This window comes from Anabrus simplex, chromosome 1 (assembly GCF_040414725.1).
Source record: "Anabrus simplex isolate iqAnaSimp1 chromosome 1, ASM4041472v1, whole genome shotgun sequence".
NCBI lineage: Eukaryota > Metazoa > Arthropoda > Insecta > Orthoptera > Tettigoniidae > Anabrus > Anabrus simplex.
Genome location: NC_090265.1, coordinates 1,575,792,314 through 1,575,809,129, shown reverse-complemented (window position 1 = coordinate 1,575,809,129; position 16,816 = coordinate 1,575,792,314). Strand labels below are relative to the sequence as shown.

Sequence of the window (16,816 nt, the reverse complement as noted above, 5' to 3'; positions counted from 1 at the left end):
ATAATAATAATAATAATAATAATAATAATAATAATAATAATAACTGTATGGCCTCAGTAACAGTATGCAGGCATTTTTAATTTGATGCCATCTGGCTGCCTGATCATCAACTGTAACATTCCATTTTACTCTAGGCCTACTAGATATCAGAGTAAACTGAATCCCTCTTGGGTTGAGTTTTAATTAATTTTGTCGGGTGAACACCAAACGTCACCAGAAGTCTTTTACAAGGCATTGTACAACAGGAAGTGAGTTCAGGAGAGGTATCAGTGAGAAATTGGCGTAAGTCACTACAGGTAGAACTGCAGGATAGTGTTACAGAGGAAGGCTGTGGCAAGAGGAATGGAAAACATAGGATAAATGATAGGAAGAAGGAGGAGGAAGGAGGTCATCAGGGGGAGAGAAGGGAGGAGGAAGTAGGCTCTGCAGCCGTCAGGACAGCAGGAGAGTAGGAGATCTAAATAAGTGGGTGGGGTTGAGGCTCAGGTCATGGGTAACTGTTAGGCATGTAGGGTAAGTGTGTGGAGGAAAGGGAACCAGACAGTGTGTTATCCAGGAAGACAGATGTTGAGGAAAGCAGAAGGGATGGAGGGGGTAAGAAGAAGGTGGTAATTTTCCACAATGATAACAACAATGTCAGGCAAGTAGGAATAGGATCTGATTTTGACAGCATGGGATAAGTTAAAGGGAGCAGAGATTATCAGTGGGATAATGTGTAGGAGGGTAGTGAATAGAGGGTGATCAGGAATTTATCAATAAATCAATACTGATCTGCATTTAGGGCAGTCGCCCAAGTGGTAGATTCCCTATCTGTTGTTTTCCTAGACTTTTCCTAAATGATTTCAAAGAGATAGGAAATTTATTGAACATCTCCCTTGGTAAGTTATTCCAATCCCTAACTCCCCTTCTTATAAAGGAATATTTGCCCCAGTTTGTCCTCTTGAATTCCAACTTTATCTTCATATTGTGATCTTTCCTACTTTTATAAACGCCACTCATACTTATTCATCTAATAATGTCATTCCACGCCATCTCTCTGCTGACAGCTCGGAACATACCACTTATAATACCAATATAAATGGTCCGTTATTGGACAATGGTAGGTGTGCTAGGTACCAACTGATGAGCCCACCCTAGCACATGAGGCCGAAACGCTGGCAACCAAGAATGAATTAGCTGGAAAACATAATGTCCAATAACGGACCATTTATATTGGTATTATAAATTTACTCACTCAGGACAAATATTTCAGATTCCCTATGGGAATCAACATCTATATCACATACCACTTAGTCGAGCAGCTCTCCTTCTTTCAATTCTATCCAGCCCAAACTTCGCAACATTTTTGTAATACTACTCTTTTGTCGGAAATCACCCAGAACAAATCGAGCTGCTTTTCTTTGGATTTTTTCCAGTTCTTGAATCAGGTAATCCTGGTGAGGGTCCCATACACTGGAACCATGCTCTAGTTGGGGTCTTACAGAGACTTATATGCCCTCTCCTTTACATCCTTACTACAACCCCTAAACACCCTCATAACCATGTGCAGAGATCGGTACCCTTTATTTACAATCCCATTTATGTGATTACTCCAATGAAGATCTTTCCTTATATTAACACCTAGATACTTACAATGATCCCCAAAAGGAACTTACACCCCATCAACACAGTAATTAAAACTGAGAGGACTTTTCCTATTTGTGAAACTCACGACCTGACTTTGAACCCCGTTTATCAACATACCATTGCCTGCTGTTCACCTCACAACATTTTCTAGGTCACGTTGCAGTTGCTCACAACCTTGTAACTTATTTATTACTCTATAGAGTAACGCCTTACCTCACTCCTTTCCTCATATCATTTATATATATATAAGAAAACATAAAGGTCCGATAATACTGCCTAGAGGAATTCCCCTCTTAATTATTACAGGGTCAGATAAAGCTTCATCTACTCTAATTCTCTGAGATCTATTTTCTATAAATATAGCAACCCATTCAGTCACTCTTTTGTCTAGTCCAATTGCACTCATTTTTGCCAGTAGTCTCCCATGATCCACCCTATCAAATGCTTTAGACAGGTAAATTGTGATACAGTCCATTTGACCTCCTGAATCCAAGATATCTGCTGTATCTTGCTGGAATCCAACAAGTTGAGCTTCAATGAAATAACCTTTCCTAAAACCGAACTGCCTTCTATTGAACCACTTATTAATTTCACAAACATGTCTAATATAATCAGAAAGAATGCCTTCCCAAAGCTTACATACAATGCACGTCAAACTTACTGGCCTGTAATTTTCAGCTTTATGTCTATCACCCTTTCCTTTATACACAGGGGCTACTATAGCAACTCTCCATTCATCTGGTATAACTCCTCCGACCGAACAATAATCAAATAAGTACTTCAGATATGGTACTATATCCCAACCCATTGTCTTTAGTATATCCCCAGATATCTGATCAATTCCAGCTGCTTTTCTAGTTCTCAACTTTTGTACCTTATTGTAAAGGTCATTGTTATCATATGTAAATTTTAATACTTCTTTAGCCTTAGTCTCCTCCTCTATCTGAACATTATCCTTGTAACCAACAATCTTTACATACTGCTGACTGAATACTTCTGCCTTTTGAAGATCCTCACATACACACTCCCCTTGTTCATTAATTATTCCTGGAATGTCCTTCTTGGAACCTGTTTCTGCCTTAAAATACCTATAAATACCCTTCCATTTTTCACTAAAATTTGTATAACTGCCAATTATGCTTGCCATCATGTTATCCTTAGCTGCCTTCTTTGCTAGATTTAGTTTCCTAGTAAGTTCCTTCAATTTCTCCTTACTTCCACAGCCATTTCTAACTCTATTTCTTTCCAGTTTGCACCTCCTTCTAAGTCTCTTTATTTCTTTATTGTAATAAGGTGGGTCTTTACCATTCCTTACCTCCCTTAAAGGTACAAACCTGTTTTTGCATTCCTCAACAATTTCTTTAAACCCATCCCAGAGTCTGTTTACATTTTCATTTACCGTTTTCCACCGAGATGACAATAATAATAATAATAATAATAATAATAATAATAATAATAATAATAATAATAATAATAATAATAATAATAATAATAATAATAATAATAATGTTATTGGTTTTACATCCCACTAACTAATTATTGACAATTTTTGGAGACGCTGAGGTGCCAGAATTTAAAAAAAAATGAGACTATGGAGTGGATAAGAGGCATCTTGATAGATCTTCAGTCTTGATGTGGGAAATATATAATGAAAACAATGAAAAAAAAAACCATACATACATACATTATCATTATAGACTGTTATGCCTTTCAGAGTTCAGTCTGCAAGCCTCTGTGAATTTACTAAATGTCGCCACAATCCTCGATTTGCAACTAGTGTTGTGGCCTCATTTAGTTCTATACCTCTTGTCTTTAAATTGTTAGAAACCGAGTCTAACCATCGTCGTCTTGGTCTACCTCTACTTCTCTTACCCTCCATAGCAGAGTCCATTATTCTCCTATGTAACCTATCCTCCTCCATTCGCCTCACATGACCCCACCACCGAAGCCGGTTTATGCGTACAGCTTCATCCATCGAGTTCATTCCTAAAGTAGCCTTTATCTCCTCATTCCAAGTACCATCCTGCCATTGTTCCCACCTGTTTGTACCAGCAATCATTCTTGCTACTTTCATGTCTGTTACTTCTAACTTATGAATAAGATATCCTGAGTCCACCCAGCTTTTGCTCCTGTAAAGCAAAGTTGGTCTGAAAACAGACCGATGTAAAGATAGTTTCGTCTGGGAGCTCACTTCCTTCTTACAGAATACTGTTGATCGCAGCTGCGAGCTCACTGCATTAGCTTTACGACACCTTGATTCAATCTCACTTACTATATTACCGTCCTGGGAGAACATACAACCTAAATACTTGAAACTATCGACCTGTTCTAGCTTTGTATCACCCATCTGACATTCAATTCTGTTGAATTTCTTACCTACTGACATCAATTTAGTCTTCGAGAGGCTAATTTTCATACCATACTCATTGCACCTATTTTCTAGTTCCCAGATATTAGACTGTAGGCTTTCGGCACAATCTGCCATTCGGACCAAATCGTCAGCATAGGTCAGACTGCTTACTACATTTCCACCTAATCGAATCCCTCCCTGCCATTTTATACCTTTCAGCAGATGATCCATGTAAACTACGAACAGCAAAGGTGAAAGATTACAGCCTTGTCTAACCCCTATAAGTATCCTGAACCAAGAACTCATTCTACCATCAATTCTTACTGAAGCCCAATTGTCAACATAAATGCCTTCGATTGCTTTTAATAATCTGCCTTTAATTCCATAGTCCCGCAGTATGGCGAACATCTTTTCCCTCGGTACCCTGTCATAAGCTTTCTCTAGATCTACAAAACATAAACACAACTGCCGATTCCTCTCGTAGCATTTTTCAATTACCTGGCGCATACTGAAAGTCTGATCCTGACAGCCTCTCTGTGGTTTGAAACCACACTGGTTTTCATCCAGCTTCCTCTCAACGACTGATCGCACCCTCCATTCCAAGATGCGCGATATCAGTTAGACGAAACTAAAACGTGGAGAGTACGAGACGTGGGCTGCCAACAGTATGTTGTGTGTGAAGTGGAAAGATAACAAGGATGTTTGCTTTCTCACCACTAAACACAAATCAGCTGACATGACAGGGACAGGCAAACTCAGATGAAAGAGAGGACAAACCCCTATGGAAGAAGTGATAAAGCCCAAGTGTGGCCTTGAATACCAGAAGGGGATGGGTGGTGATGACCTTCAGGATCAGGTTACAGCTCTGTTCCCTGTCATGCGACGCACAGTGAAAGGATATAGGAAAATATTCTTTTACCGCCTAGATGTGTGTATTTTCAATTCCTTCACTGTGTATCACAAGATCGCTGCTAACAGAAAGACGAGCTACATGGACTTCAGAACTAGCATTGCACAGCAGCTACTAGAGACTGTTCAGATGCTTGAGTACTCGGTTCGAGGTCAAACTTCAGCGAGCACCACTCCCACCAGATTACAAGCTAAATCATGGGCCCACTTTCCCATGCGTATTCCCCCTACAGAGAAGAAATCAAAAGTCACAAGAAGGTGTGTTGTGTGCTACAGCCGGGGTAAAAGCAGTGAAAGTTTGCTGGCAGTGCAAAAAGTGTGGTGTAGCTCTTCACTTAGAAGAATGTTTTGAGGTGTACCACACCCAGCAGACATAGAAGAATGTTTTGAGGTGTACCATACCCAGCAGACATACTTTTTTTTTGCTATTTGCTTTACGTTGCACCGACACAGATATGTCTTATGGCGACGATGGGATAAGAAAGGCCTAGGAATGGGAAGGAAGCAGCCGTGGCCTTAATTAAGGTACAACCCCAGCATTTGCCTGTGTGAAAATGGGAAACCATGGAAAACCATCTTCAGGGCTGCCGACAGTGGGGTTCGAACCCACTATCTCCCAATTACTGGATACTGGCAACACTTACGCGACTGCAGCTATCGAGCTCGGTCACATACTAAAATAGCGGCATTGGTAAGTTTATTACTTCATTATCATGCATGCAAATTTTCGGGAAGGAATATTTACTGGTTGGTTTTGTATGGTTTTCTAAATAATAGTGTGATGACGACAGCCACACAGCAGTATTTTATTTGTGATTTCTTAGTACACTCCTATGGTATTTAAATGTGAGGCGAATGGGTTAATGTTAATGGCTTAATGTCCCAGTAACTTCTTTTTTGGTTTTCGGAGACGTCGAGGTGCTGGAATTTTGTCCTGCAGGAGTTCTTTTATATGCCAGTAAATCTATCGACATGAGGCTGACTTATCTGAGCTCCTTCAAATACCACCAGACTGAGCCAGGATTGAACCTGCAAAGTTGTTTGTGAAGGCCAGTGCCTGAGCCACTCAGTCCGGCAACTAGTGAATACAAAGTCTAATAATAACGTTATTTGTTTTACGTCCCACTAACTGCTTTTACGGTCTTCGGAGAATACAAAGTCTAATGGGGCTTGTGTGACAAAATATTTCCTCATGTTAGAATGTCTAGAATCATAATTCATAAAAGTGTGTGCTTGAATGAGAAACAACACAGTTAAAGACAAAGTGGAAGAAACACATTAAAACTTATTATCTGCTAAAATTGTGGCAATTGTCCTTGTATTTTCTTCTAGATTCCTGACTTGTCTAGAGGTCAGTTGATCAGACATATATAGGAGAGGCACTTAAATTAAAACAAGGTGTTCCTTGTCTTTACACTTGCTTTTTCCTAGTACTTGCCAATTCAAAAGAAATCTTTCCATAGTTTATAGTCAAACTCGCGACATGATAAAAACAAATGAAAACAGAAAATCAATACTAAATTTTCTGAATGTTAAATTGATTTCCAGGTTATGCCTCATTCAGGCTGAGCAACAATGAAACTAAACAGCTAGAGGTGGCTGATAAAGTAACACGTAATTTTTATTGGTACTCACTTGTAAATGTCAATTGGGAAGGTAATGCGACAGGAAGCATGAACAACAAATGGCAAATAAGTTAATATGGGAAGGGCACCCGATTCTGAAAGTGATGGAACCAACTACAGGGAAGAATATTTTGGATGTGGTGCTGATAAAACCAGATGAGCTCTACAGAGAAACCGAAATAATAGATGGTATTAGTGATCACAAAGCTGTTCTTATCGTAGTTAAAAATAAATGTGAAAGAAAGGAAGTTATTAAAATTAGGACTATTAGGCAGTACCATATGGCTGATAAAACAGACATGAGGGAGTTTTTAAAAAGTAACTATGATCGCTGGAAAATGGTAAATAAAAATGTAAACAGACTCTGAGATGGGTTTAAAGCAATTGTTGAGGAATGTGAAAAAGGTTTGTACCTTTAAAGGTGGGAAGGAATGGTAAAGATCTACTATATTATAACAGAGAAGTAAAGAGACTAAGAAGGAGGTGCAGGTTGGAACGAAATAGAGTTAGAAATGGTTACAGAAGTAAGGAAAAATTGAAGGAACTTACTAGGAAATTGAATCTAGCAAAGAAGTCAGCTAAGGATAACATGATGGCAAGCATAATTTGTGGCCACACTAATTTTGGTGATAAATGGAAGAGTATGTATAGGTACTTTAAGGCAGAAACAGGTTCCAAGAAGGACATTCCAGGAATAATTAATGAACAAGGGGAGTGTGTATGCAAGGATCTTCAAAAGGCAGAAGTATTCAGTCAGCAGTATGTAAAGATTGTTGGTTACAAGGATAATGTCCAGTTAGAGGAGGTGACTAATACTAAAGAAGTATTAAAATTTACCTATGACAGCAATGACATTTACAGTAAGATACAAAAGTTGAAAACTAGAAAGGCAGCTGGAATTGATAAGGTTTCGGGGGTTATACTAAAGACAATGGGTTGGGATATAGTACCATATCTGAAGTACTTGTATGATTTTTGTTTGCATGAAGGAACTTTACCAAATGAATGGAGAGTTGCTATAGTAGCCCCTGTGTATAAAGGAAAGGGTGATAGACATAAAGCTGAAAATTACAGGCCAGTCAGTTCGACATGCATTGTATGTAAGCTTTGGGAAAGCATTCTTTCTGATTATATTAGACATGTTTGCGAAATTAAAAATTGGTTTGACAGAAGGCAGTTTGGGTTTAGGAAAGGTTATTCCACTGAAGCTCCACTTGTAGGATTTCAGCAAGATATAGCAGATATCCTGGATTCATGAGGCCAAATGGACTGTATTGCGATTGACCTACCTAAGGCATTTGATAGGGTAGATCATGGAAGACTACTGGCAAAAATGAGTTCAATAGGACTAGAAAAAAGAGTGACTGAATGGGTGGTTATATTTCTAGAAAATATAACTGAGAGAATTAGAGTAGGCGAAGCTTTATCTGACCCTGTAATAATTAAGAGGGGAATTCCTCAAGGCAGTATTATTGGACTTTTATGTTTTCTTATATATATGAATGATATGTGTAAAGAATTGGAATCAAAGATAAGGCTGTTTGCAGATGATGTTATTTTGTACAGAGTAATAAATAAGTTACAAGATTGTGAGTGGCTTCAGGGTGACCTCGATAGTGTTGTGAGATGGAGAGTGGGCAATGGTATGATGATAAACCAGCTTAAAAGTCAGGTTGTGAGTTTCACAAATAGGAAAAGTCCCTCTCAGTTTTAATTACTGTGTTGATGGGGTGAATGCTCCTTTTGGGGATCATTATAAAGACCTTCATTGGGGTAATCACAGAAATATGATTGTTAATAAAGGGTACAGATCTCTGCACATGATTATGAGGGTATTTAGGGGTTGTAGTAAGGATGTAAAGGAGAGGGCATATAAGTCTTTGGTAAGACCTCAACTAGAGTATGGTTCCAGTGTATGGGACCCTCACCAAGATTACTTGATTCAAGAACTGGAAAAAATCCAAAGAAAAGCAGCTCGATTTGTTCTGGGTGATTTCCGACAAAAGAGTAGCGTTACAAAAATGTTGCAAAGTTTGGGCCGGGAAGACTTGGGAGAAAGGAGACGAGCTGCTTGATTAAGTGGTAAGTTCTGAGCTGTTAGTGGAGAGATAGCGTGGGAGGACATCAGCAGACGAATAAGTTTGAGTGGTGTCTTTAAAAGTAGGAAAGATCACAATATGAAGATAAAGTTGGAATTCAAGAGGACAAATTGGGGCAAATATTTGGAATAACTTACCAAGGGAAATGTTCAATAATTTTCCAATTTCTTTGCGATCATTTAAGAAAAGGCTAGGAAAACAACAGATAGGGAATCTGCCACCTGGGCGACTGCCCTAAATGCAGATTAGTAGTGATTGATTGATTGATAACTGTTACAGTATGTAATCATTACTGGAGATATCCAGTTACTGAAACAACAACAGCTCGCATATACAAGTGCGAACTTGGTTAATGGTGGTAGCACATGGCCGTAATTGATATGTGGTAGATGTCCTGCAAGGAAAGATTGCCGAACTTAACAGTGTGCAGAGACTGCTATTATTATAGTCCATGTGGTTTAATGCCCGTTGAGGGGCCCCTCATTGTCACTTACATGCATATTACCGGGCTCACTGAAAAGCATGATCTTGGGCCCTTTGAATTGTCAAGCATGTACAGTGCAGGAAAGCACCAAGTCTATATGTGCATTAAATATTTTACGTATAGGGTTGATGTATAAGTCCGTGCAGTATTATTTTGTGCTGACAACAATACGGCATGAAGGGATTGCTTATCGTTATTCCGTTTTTTTAACTGAGTTTGGAGTTTGTGTTCTGTGAAACACAGGTTTTCTTGCCATTGATGCTTTCACGGTCCGCACTTACAGACATGATATACACTTTGGGCTTATGCCGTGTCAAGAAAATAAGGTGAAATTCTTTATGTTTCGCAGAGAACTTTGCTCTGTGTCATCAGGAGAAAATCTCTACTGTCCTCGAGAAAGGCTTCTAAAACAATGAGCTTTGAATGTAGACATTATAATAGAAGTGGAAATGGTACGTTCATTTGTCACCAGATGGCTCCCCGGACGCAGTACAGTGCTAGCGTTCGAAGCGGAAGCAATGAGGAACCATCACCACATTTCATTCTGGGCTTGTGTCAATGTCATACACCTGTGAATGTCATATGTTGTGTACACATGTGACCCTCTCATTCTGATGGTTCCATCAGCTTCCGCCTTGGCCTACCAAGCAACCATTGGTTTTTGTTTCTTCAAAGTAAGTTGTATAAATTCATGCTATAAGCCAAAATAAAGCTATTGTTTAAAAAATTACCCTGTAGCTGTCATCCAAACCTATAAAAAGTATTTATTAATCAACAACAAATACATCAATATTATTTATGTGCATAAACAGAATTTTAACGGAAACAGTTAACAGTATTAATACAGTGCACAAAATACTAACGTGTTTATGTTTTCACTCTATGATCCTACTCGTCTAGATATTCTGTGGTGTATTTGCTAAGCTTCTTCAGGCCATTAATCTTCTTTATATTGATTGGTACTCTTCCAGATGGGCATGCTTGCATTTCTTGGAGTTCAGGAACGGCAAGATACGTTTTCAAGGTAAATGCTGAAAATGTAAAACTGTCGATAAAGTGCTGAGCAACAACTTTCCTTGTTCAGCTTTGCTGTGTTTAAATTCTTTGTACGTTGAGACTCTGAAAGGAACATTTTGTTCCTTGTGAACACCCCTTCCACTTGTTTCATCTGAGTTCACAATTTTTTTTTTATAAAACTGCGGCCACCCCGTATTAAAACGGTAAATCATTGCACTGGTTACTTGGTGGGCAGTAAACACTCTGTTTTAATTTAATGCCTGGTTGCAGAAAAGCCAATCAACGTTTGACTGGAGTTTGATCGGCAGTCAGTGTGGGTTTGATTGGCAATTATCTCATGTCAGTTGCAGAAACGGCAATCAATGTTTGATCGATGATCAATCTCACCTTAGATTTGACCAGCAAATTCATGCTGATGAAGCACTGATTCTTCAATCAGTGCTTGCAGTTTTTAAACTCAAGGATGCTTTTCTTTCATTAAATGCATTTGATTAAACGTTTCAATGATAAATAAATTCAAGTTCATGTCAAAAAGTGTGATTTGAGTGACACACTTTTTTTTTCTGTAGTCATTATTCTCACATATAACCTCAACCGTGAACATGGAATGAGTTAATTTATATCAATCAAATCTTGAAATAAATACTTATTTCTGGCATATTAATATCCATGTAAACCCAGACATTTCGGAATTAATAAGCCAACGTGACAAAACTTCAACCTATCCGCAGTATGGTTGTTTACTCTTTTGTAATTTTGCCCACATAGCAACCGTTTTTTATTTTCAATTATTTGCAAGTATCCCTCAACTATATTAAGTAAGAGAGCTTTATCATTCAATGAAAAATTTGGCCCTCTCACTTTCCTAATGGGGTTATCACTCATATTGTCAAAAATTAATTAAATCAAACGAAAGCCTCAAAATCTGCTCTTTTTTCACCTTTCTCAAACACAATCAGGATCAGCTGTTCCCTGATTCACTGCCACTTTGATGTCTTTGGTAGACACCAAAGAGGAAAAATAGACACCATCCTTAACGAATCAACACGGCAGTGGTCACTAATTGCGCTGTTGCCAGATTTATTTCCTTCTCGGATCTCCCATCAGTAAATTGGAGGAAGTTGATCAGGGTTTAGGTTTTCTGCAACGCACTCTGGAATTAACGTTGATTGGCAATCAGATGATCTGCCATTAAGGACTGATTTGATGGACCTTTCTGCAACCGAGCATTAAGAATCATCTCAGCATTCTGATCTGCCCACTTGTCACATAACACGTTTTGTACACCCCCCAAATCACGGTCACATGGTAGAAAGGAGTGTCCCCTGACAGGGAAGTAGTCAGTCACAGTCTTAAACATTCCCCTATCACAAACATTGATTAGAAACCACACAACAGAAAGATTTTTATTTTGGCCTGATGGGCCATGAATGAAGAGAACATGTTTTACTCTAGTAGGAACTTCATCATCATTTCTTTGTTCCAGCAAGCCAGGTGGGGTTGTGTATGAGCCTACTCCAGTTTGTCCTATCAATTCACAGATGCTGCTCATATATGCGACGCCAGTTCACATCTCTTCCCAGGAACATTGTGGTTAAAGGATGTTCGAAGAGTCCTGTGAGGGTCCATTCTTTTCATGTGGCCATAGCATTGCAATCTCTGCACTTCTAGAGTCTCCGGCAAGCCTCTTTCCAATCCAAGCTGTTGCTGGATATCTACATTCCTTATCTTATTCATTTTCGTTTTTTGTAGACATGAATGAAGGAACATTTCTGTTGCCTGAAGATGACTCTTTGTTGGTCCAGTAAGTGTTGCTGCTTCCAGGTCATACGTCAATATAGGTACTAGGTATATTTTGTACAAACTGATCTTGGAAACTAACGGAAATGTTTCATCCCAAAGTATTTGACATACAGCGTGATAGAATTTGGAAGCTTTCCGTATTCTGTTGCTAATCTCTTGATGTATGGTATTATCTGATGACAGAACACTACCTAAATACTGGAAGTTGTCTACAATATTTCATCTCCTCATCTCCAATTCTTAAATGAACAGTTGGAGAGTTTCTACTCATCACCAAGCCAACTGTCTTTGTTTTGCTGATTTTGAGACCTAAGGTTGTAAAAGCTTCATGCCAGAGATCTAGTCTAGTCTGTACTTCCGCTTCTGTCTTACCCCATACCATTACATCATCAGTCAAAAACCAGGGCATTACTTGTTGGATCCTTTCTTTTAACCGCTTTTAAAACTTCATCCATTATGATTACGAAGAGAAGTGGTGAAAGACAACTTCCTTGCTGGACTCCACTCTTCGTTTTGAACCAACCTGATCTTCCATCCTGGACCTGGACACAACACTTGGTTTCATCATATAATTGTTGTACTCATGCTATGATGTCATCGGGCACTTTGTTTTTAAATAATGCAATAACATTGACTACACCTCCTCTGGAGACTTATTGGCTTCACCTTCATGGTAAATGTATATACTTGCTTTGTTTGTTTTCATATCATGAACACAAAAAATACATTAAGCCAAAGGTGATGCATGTACAATATCTCTTGAATGGGTATACTTGGAAGCAGAAGTCGAAACAAAGTGCTACTGTACCTTCTTTCTTGTTTTTGCTCACTTCTTTCCGTTTTGTATAAAACTTTCTAGCTCAGCTGTGGTGAACTCTTTGTTCAGCTATTATGCTGTGCTTGACGTTGTTCAAACATGGGTCTTTTAGTTTGGCTCTGAAGTTTTCACATTGGCTGCAGACATCAACCTGTGGCTGCCCAAATGATAAGTCGAAGTTTTCCTTAAAGTATCTGTAATAAAAACTATATTTGACTTTATCTTTTAATTCAGGGTGGTTTGATTTGGAACATTTCATAAATTTTTGTAATATTCAGATTTGCATGTAAATAATACTGTTTCTTCATGGATGACACAAATATTACCTTCAATTGCATTCCTCTGCGATTTTTGCCTCTCATGTCAACAGGTGTTTTATTTTGAACTAATAGGCTAGTCAGCCTTGCAACCCTATCATGGGAAACTCCATGTGTTTGAAAAAAATACATTTTTGAAAATTGGAGTAAACACTCCATTGACATTAACATTGTACTCAAAATTGCAAAAATAAATCTTGTTGGTTTTTAGTATCAAGTGAGTAGAAATAAGTCCAGATCTCCAGATTTCGCTTTTTGTGTCATTATCAATAGATAAACTACTTTTGCAGACATTTGCACACAAGCTCATCAGGACTCGATTTTGCTGGAACAATGTTACCTTTATAGTTAGTGTATCCTTCACCTTCACTCTTGCTTTTCGTTTGATGCTACGTTTATATTTACCTTTATCGGCAATATCTCATTTTCTTTTTGATTTAGGTTCATCTTCAGAACTTCCACTATCCATTTCTTAAAACAAACTATCATAAAACACGACATAAAACCACATACCTGCCAACTTTTAGAAATAAAAATAGGAAGATTTTTTAATTCTTGGATTTCATTGCATATATGGTCTAGGTAAAAAAAAAGGACAAGATAAAAGGCATACATATCTACAGTTAAAATGCAAATTGACCATAAAATTTAAAAACTAAGAAAACAGAAAAGTTACAAGAAAATGTACCTAATCATTCTCATTTATGATGCTTACATATGAATAATAATATTTATATCATCACACCAACACTCGCAACAAAATGCATAATAGTTTCCTTTATTAGACAGTAAAATGAATGGAAATTTATAGGTATCTCTGAATACTTGGAGATAAGGTTTGTTATATTTTTTGGCCATAATGTGAAGAGAAAATACCAGAAACTGTTACCGACACAACTCCCTGAAATACATTCAACTCATTAAAATTATGCACTGAAATATGCAAAACTACCACATACAAACAATTCAATATGTTTCATACATTATTAACATACAACTTTGACTGGGGGGGAAGCATAGAAACGCAAGAAAAACAAGTGGCCTACAACTCGAATGAAACTACGCACAGAAACTATGTTAACAGCATGCGAACCACACAATAACAAACTCATTCTTTCATCCCAATTAAATGAGTCGCTTTCGCGCGCTAGCCTCTCTTATATGTAGGATGATTGCCGTCCCGAATCCCCAGCTGTAAAGCACACACTCTGCTGTGTTGATATGGGAAACATGATAAAATTGCAAAATAAAGCATAAAATAATTACGTTTGAAAATGGGGTTGCATAAATTACACAAGCACATAAGAATTTATCCTTTATCCTAGGGGAGGAGTATTGAACATACTGGAGGTTGCTTTGGTCAAAAATAAGAAGAAGTAAAAATAAATTGGAAAATCGGAAGGGTTGGCAGGTATGAAACCACAATCATAATTTATAACTTTCATTTCCGTGTTGACGTTTGACTAATATAATAGGAATCAATTGAAGGATGTTCCAACATTGAACGCTTTATATAAAATATAACATTTATTAAATGAATATCGGTTTCGATTCCTTTGGAATCATCATCAGTTCAAAGCAAATAAATAAATCATAAAGTATTAACATACATTCAACATGAAATCTGCCTTCAAACACATTTAAAATGGTTGACATGGGTTATATGTCATAAAAACAAGTTAAAAATTTAAAGCACGTCATAGGATCTAGGTCACAAATAATTGGAGTGTATTTGCACAATGCTGAGCAGAGTTTAAAATAATATATAAAAATTTGAAGTTGAAGAATGCTATGAAGTTCTTATGTTGTTGCTGTGGATATAGAAAACATACGTTAAAAAATGTTCATATATTCGGAGTCAAATCGCCAATGAAAAATAAAAAACATGTATCAAAGTTGACGATCTTTCGAAAGTGCCGATGTTGAGACAATTTGCAATTAAGGCAGTTTGCCGAGGAGTTGGGGGAACATCCTTCGTTCTTTTGTAACAGATGCTGTATGTTGAAAATGTCACTGTTCATGTTGTTGAAGAAGGTAAAAAGTTAAATGACGTTCCAGCCTTCGTTGTATGGCACAGTACTCGCGAAAGGTGGATGTGTATTTGGACTTTAATTAGTGGACAGTGGTTTGATAGTACTTACTTCCTTACTCCTCATTCTCATTACCCTGCCGCTAGGAAAGCTGGAGGTGCACTGCTCGCCCGTGTCTGCGTGGAACTTATTGTTGACTTTAAGAGGGGGCAGTGACCTGTTTTGGATTGGTCGTGGTGTGGGGGGGGGGGGGGGTGCGAGAGAGTGGGGGAGTGACCCTTGATGTGCTGTTCTCCCTAGATATGTCTTGAGAATGAGGGGTTAGACGACCTCGTAAAGTATGTTTGTTTTCTCGATAGATTCATTCATATTGTGATTAAAATTGATTCGTTGATCCAAAGATATATAAAACATTTCTGTGATATTGAGCAGAGGTCTCTTTTTCATAATTTCAATGATTTGCCAGTCCTTGTCAATATCAGAAAAATTGTGGGTGGATTCATGCATACGTATTCCCATGGCAGAATGCCTGTTATGTTTGACTGCATTAATATGTACCTAGTGTTAACTTGCTAAACAAGACTGGCACTGTACTTTGTAAATACCTTATTTATCAAACTTGTCAGACTTTCTCATGGACCCTGGGTTGTGGAAATGAGAAAGATTGTTGTTGGTTATCCTTGATGTAATCACAAAGATGCACACAAAATGCTGTCAGTTGTGTACAGTAACTCATTTTCAACTAAACTTCGCATTAAAAACACACACATCAACAAACCACCATATTTAACAACTGCATATCACGAAGCACAAGAAACAGTTGACTGCTGACTGCCACTTAGCATGTCAGCACAGCACAATTTCACTAGAACACCTCCTGTTAAACAATAACTTACTCCACCGTTGAGACTGTCTCTTTATATACAGGGTCTTTATTTATGTTTGGAAGGGAGTTTATCGTTTGAACATGGCCGCCGATGACAGGTCGCTACTGGCCGCTGGCGCGCGGGGTTTCCGGCACTCTGCAGTTGTTGAGAGCTGAACTCCGAGAGGTGTTCAATGAAGCTACTGCATACTGTATGTCATATTGTATAGTGTTTTATTGTGATTGTGTATAGTGCTGTAATGTATGTGAAATATTTGTTACGTGAATGTGTATATCTGCATAATACTTACATTAAGTGCAGAAAATGGTGTACTAGGACAAGACAAAAGTTTCGAGCAAAATTTCCAGGGAGACCCATTCCTGTCAATCGCACAATAAAACAATTGGCCAAGAGATTCAAACCTACAGGTTCACTAAACAATAAAAATAGACGTAAAGGTCTGAATGGGTTGCTATATTTATAGAAAATAGATCTCAGAGAGTTAGAGTAGGTGAAGTTTTGTCTGACCCTGTAATAGTTGAGAGGGGAGTTCCTCAGGGCAGTGTTATCGGACCTTTATGTTTTCTTATATATATAAATGATATGAGTAAAGGAGTGGAATCGGAGGTAAGGCTTTTTGCGGATGATGTTATTCTCTATAGAGTGATAAATAAGTTACAAGATTGTGAGCAACTGCAACGTGATCTCGAAAATGTTGTGAGATGGACAGCAGGCAATGGTATGTTGATAAACGGGGTTAAACGTCAGGTTGTGAGTTTCACAAATAGGAAAAGTCCTCTCAGTTTTAATTACTGCGTTGATGGGGTGAAAGTTCCTTTTGGGGATCATTGTAAGTATCTAGGTGTTAATATA

The 16,816-nt window shown here is 38.1% G+C and overlaps 1 protein-coding gene across 4 annotated transcripts in view; it reads right to left on the bottom strand.

Annotated features, from left to right (window-relative positions):
• The window catches only part of GAPcenA (GTPase activating protein and centrosome-associated), a 316,010-nt gene that overhangs the window by 8,626 nt on the left and 290,568 nt on the right, over nt 1–16,816 (bottom strand). The gene's annotated exons all lie outside the window — the stretch shown is intronic.